Here is a 5,361-nt window from a genome sequence, read left to right on the forward strand (position 1 = left end):
GTTCAGTGGTTCGGACTAGATTACCCTGGATGTCCCTTCCAACTCTATGATTCTAAAGAGCTGTTTTTTGCACCCCACTTTTTACTACCCCGAAGAGTCTCAAAGTGGCTTACAAACATCTTTCCTTTCCTCTCCCCACAACAGACACCCTGTGGGGTAGGTGGGGTCAAGAGATCTCTGAGAGAACTGTGGTGAAGCAAGGTCACCCAGCAGGCCTCATATGTCTGAAAGTGGCTTACAATCGCCTTCCCTTCCTTGCCCCACAACAGATACCCTATGAGGTAGGTGGGGCTCAGAGAGCTCTGAGAGAACTGGGAGTCCCCCAAGTTTGAGACACATTAGGCCTACAGGCCTAATGTGTCTCAAAGCAGCTTACAATCGCCTTCCCTTTCTCTCCCCACAAAAGACACCCTGTGAGGTAGGTGGGATCAAGAGAGCTCTGGGAGAACTGTGGTGGAGCAAGATCAACCAGCAGGCCTCGTGTCTCAAAGCACCTTATGATCGCCTTGTGGGGAGAGGAACATGATTTCAAACTGCTTTGAGACTCCTTCGGGTAACAGAAAGCAGGGTACAAAAGACCAGCTCTCCTCCTCCTTCTAAAGTGCCTAAGTTGCAACCAATATACAGCAACTCCGTACGTTTTTCAAGGCAAGAGATGAGCAGGGATGGTTTGCTCCTACCGGGCTCTGCACAGCAACTCTGGACTTCCATTGAGGTCTCCCATCCAAGCACTAGTCAGGCCCAACCCTGCCTAGCTGCCAAGAGAGCAATTTAACATTCCCCTTCTAAATCTGGGAGCCATACGAGAGACCCGGGTTCAATCCCTCACTATCCTGCTCAGTGTTTCCCCGCCCGTCCTACCTCGCAGGGCTGTCGAGTGGACACAGTGTGAGAGAGCTGCACCCCCCCCTCTTTGCAGTTCCCTGGGGGAGGGACGGGACAGAAACGCGCAAGGCAGATGCCCTTGCAAGAAGGAAAACGGGGAGGCTCCAGCTGCTGGGTGTGTATTAAGCGTTGGCTCCTTCTGCTCAGGAAACGGATAATCCCTGAGCCTATTGGCTGCAGAAAAGTGATTAAGCCCGGCAGAGGCATGCAGCTGGCGCAACCTCGCGCCTGAGACCAGGGGGATGGCCAAAAGCAAAGCTCTGAAAGGAGGGTGTGTGTGTGAGTCTCTGGTGGCAACACCCATCCAGCCACAGTTGACTTGTCGCTACTTCGTGTTCTGCACAGCAGCCGTGGATTTCCGTGGGGGATCTCCCAAGCCAATATTGACCTTGGCTTCCGAGATCTGATTATTTCAGCCCGTCCTCCAGCAGCTGCGCTGGCTTCCGGTTGAATTCCAGAGCAGACTCAAGGTTCTGGTTATCACCTTTAAGGCCACAAGCAGTCTGGGCCCAGTGTACCTGAGGGATCGCCTCTCTGCTTACACCCCCCAAAGAGCCTTATGCTCCAGCACTTCCAATTTCCTGGTGATCCCTGGCCCCAGGGAAGCTCACGTGGCCTCAACCAGGGCCAGAGCTTTCTCCATCCAGGCCCCCACTTGGTGGAACGAGCTCCCAGAGGAGGCCCCTGATGGAACTTGGACAGTTCCGCCGGGCCTGCAAAAGGGAGCTCTTCCGCCAGGCATTTGGTTGAGGACCACCTGTGCCATCACTTCCCAAGGGGCCTCCTCCTGAGACCCCTCCTATGGCACCCACTACAATTTCGCCCAACCCTCTGGGCTATCAGTTGGAGTTAATTTAATGTTTCCCACATTTTTCTACTGTTCCATGTTGCTTGTTGTTTCACTTCACTATTGCTGATAGAAGAAGAGTTGGTTCTTATATGCCGCTTTTCTCTACCCGAAGGAGTCTCAAAGCGACTTACAGTCGCCTTCCCTTTCCTCTCCCCACAACAGACACCCTGTGAGGTGGGTGAGGCTGAGAGAGCCCTGATATTGCTGAAGAAGAAGAAGAGTTGGTTCTTATATGCCGCTTTTCCCTACCCGAAGGAGTCTCAAAGTGGCTTACAGTTGCCTTCCCTTTCCTCTCCCCACAACAGACACCCCGTGAGGGAGGTGAGGCTGAGAGAGCCCTGAGATTACTGTAGAAGAAGAAGAGTTGGTTCTTATATGCCGCTTTTCCCTACCCGAAGGAGTCTCAAAGCGACTTACAGTCGCCTTCCCTTTTCTCTCCCCACAACAGACACCCTGTGAGGTGGGTGAGGCTGAGAGAGCCCTGAGATTACTGTAGAAGAAGAAGAGTTGGTTCTTATATGCCACTTTTCTCTACCCGAAGGAGTCTCAAAGCGGCTTACAGTCGCCTTCCCTTTCCTCTCCCCACAACAGACACCCCGTGAGGGAGGGGAGGCTGAGAGAACCCTGATATCACTGCTCGGTCAGAACAGTTTTATCAGTGCTGTGTTGAGCCCAAGGTCACCCAGCTGGCTGCATGTGGGGGAGTGCAGAATCGAACCCGGCTTGCCAGATTAGAAGTCCGCACTCCTAACCACTGCACCAAACGGGTTCTAAGTTATCTGTATTGTTTCTGTTCTGTCTAATGTAAACCGTCCTGAGCCTTCAGGAGGGCGGTATATATAATAAATATAATAAATAAAAATAAAAATTAGATCAGGCCAGCCTGGGCTATCCAGGTCTAGTCAAGAGATGTTCAGAGGTGTTTTGCCTCGCTTGCCCCTGCGTAGTAACCCTGGGCTTTGTTGGAGGTCTCCCATCCAAACACTAGCCCAGACTGACCCTGTTTAGCTTCCCAGATCTGACGATGTTGGCTTTCCTGGGCCATTTCTAAACAAACCAGCAGGGACAAGATACTCCTCCAGCAGCATGTGCAAGCTTTGTCCACAGGCTGTGAAGCACCTTCCACAAGAACACGCCTCTAACCCACTATGAAATAATACAAGCAGGCGTCAATTCATCGTATTCATTCCCGCCCTGCCTTTCTCTCCCAAAGGGACTTGGGATCACCCTCTAGCCTCACAACAAACCCAGCACAGTGTCGTGGTGAAGAGCGGTTGTTTCCAGTCTGGCGGGCTGAGTTTGCTTCCCCGCTCCTCCACATGCAGCCAGCTGGGTGACCTAGGGCTGGTCAGAGTTCTCTTAGAGCTGTTCTCGCCGAATAGCTCTCTCAGAGCTCTCTCAGTCTCACCTTCCTCAGAGGGTGTGCATTGTGGAGAGAGGAAAGCAATTGGAAGCCGCTTGGAGACTCCTTTGGGCAGTGAAAAGTGGGGTATAAAGCTTAATCTACTTTGTCGTCGTCTGACTGGCCCAAGGTCACCCAAGCAAGCTTCCAGGGCAGAGTAGGGATTCGAACCTGGGTCTCCCAAGTCCTTGTCTGATGCGATGCGCTAGCCACTAGGCTGCACTGACTCTCTTCTCTTCAAGTGAAACCCAGTATGGTTCGTATTGTTCTCCTCTCCTCTATTTTATCCTCAGAACTGCCCTGTGAGGTAGGCAAGGCCCAGAATGCGACTGACCCAAGATCATCCAGCAAACGTCTCTGGCAGAGCAGGGATTTGAACCAGGGTCCCTCTTATCTCAGTCTGATCCTCTTTAACCACTAAACTGGGATCCCGATGGCATCTGCTGACATTTTTGGCACCCACCCAGTGTTTTTAGGAAGTAGGCAGGACCAAACAGGCCCTTTGCCCATCTAGATTTGATCAGCTGTACAGATTTTTAAATTTGTTGCTTTGCTAGCAGCTGCCACCACATGACAAGAATCAACCCATGTGTTCCTGAAGTTAAGCTGTGGCAGCCATTTTGCGAATGGCTCCACCCGCCATGACAGCCATTTTGTGGCTGGTTCCACTCGACAGCCATTTTGCAGCTGCTTCCACCACCCCCACAACAGCTGTTTGATGGCTGGTTCCACCACCTCTTCTACACCCATTTTACAGCAGGCTCCACCCTCTCACGACAGCCATTTTGTGGTTGGTTCCGCCCCCCATGGCAGCCATTTTCTGTCAGCCATTGTGTTGCTCCTCCCAGTGTCAGAACTCCAAAAGGTGCAGCAGGCTCAAAATAGTTGGGGACCCCTGTGTCTAGGGCTGGAGACGTGGGCTTCTCCCATTATACTCCCAAACAATGAGCAAAAGAACTCTCTCCCTTCAACTCTGCCACAACAGCACCCCCATGGCAGCTGGCTGCCAAAGGTACTGCAGGTTGTGACCTCAACAGGGGTCGGTGCTCTGAGCAGCCAGTTGCATCCTTCCGGAAAAAATTCGGTCTGAGCCATAAGAGCTAATGCAGGCTGAGGCACATGGAAACCTCTGGCGAGCTTAGAGCCAGCAAGGGCCACAAGCAAGGCCTGACCAACCTAGCCAGGTCGTTGTGCCGCTGCAGGGCTATCTCTGACCATATGAGACCGCCTTACACAGACTCAGAGCATTAGCACATCCAAGTCTGTAGCTTATTCAGACTGGCCTCAAACAGCAACCTTTCACAGCCCCCCCCCCCACCTGATCTTTTTACCTGGTTTTGTGGACTAACCAAGGGGCCTTCTGCAGGCCAAGCAAAGGCACCTTGCCTGAGCCATGGCCCAGCCCCCACCATGCAGCGCTCCTGGGAGGAAGGCTGGGATCCAAGGCAGGTGGGCATGTAAGTTTGTCTGCAGAAAAGAGCCAGGGCATTTCCCCACATCAGAAAAAATTGCATTATACCATCTGAATGTTATAGCCCTAAACATTATCTCACTTCCAAGCCCCTCCTCACCTTTTTGCTGTCTCGCTTCCGTCTGCCACCTTTTCTTGCTTCTCCCCCTCCACAAGCGCTGCTGGAAATGGCGGAAGAGAGCAACATGCTTTACACACGACTCTCTTCCGCCTGCCAATCAAGCCAGGCAGCCAATCCCCTTTCTCCGTGTTTTAAAGGGCCCACGATGCACACTAATATATTTTTAAATTGATACGTCTCTGTTTGAACACCTATGCATCTAATCCACCCTTTATGGAATCATGAGTTTTTAAAAACTAATATCGTTCCTGATTTTTTTTGTGGGGGGGGGACTTTAAGAGAGGCATGCTTTGACAACTTTGAATTAAAAAAATATTTCTGGCCTCACCTGCACACTTGTCTGCCTATTTGTTGCTCCAGGAAGTTAGCCATTTTTAAAAAGTAATTCCCGTTCCTGGGAACAAGGGAGAGGGAGGCGGGTGTGAGGGCAGGACAAGGTAGGTGGCTGTAGCTCTTTTAAAGCCTCCATAACTTCCCTCTGCTGGTTGCTGTCCCTTAGTTCATGCTAAATATGTTGGGGAACCCACTTTATGCGATTCCCCAACTAGCCTTTTAAAATGGAGGATGTAGCCGGCCAGTTACTGCCCAGATGCTGAATGTTGGCAACATCATATGGCGGGGCCAGAATATAA

The sequence above is a fragment of the Paroedura picta genome, chromosome 1 (genome assembly GCF_049243985.1).
Source record: "Paroedura picta isolate Pp20150507F chromosome 1, Ppicta_v3.0, whole genome shotgun sequence".
NCBI classification, from domain to species: domain Eukaryota; kingdom Metazoa; phylum Chordata; class Lepidosauria; order Squamata; family Gekkonidae; genus Paroedura; species Paroedura picta.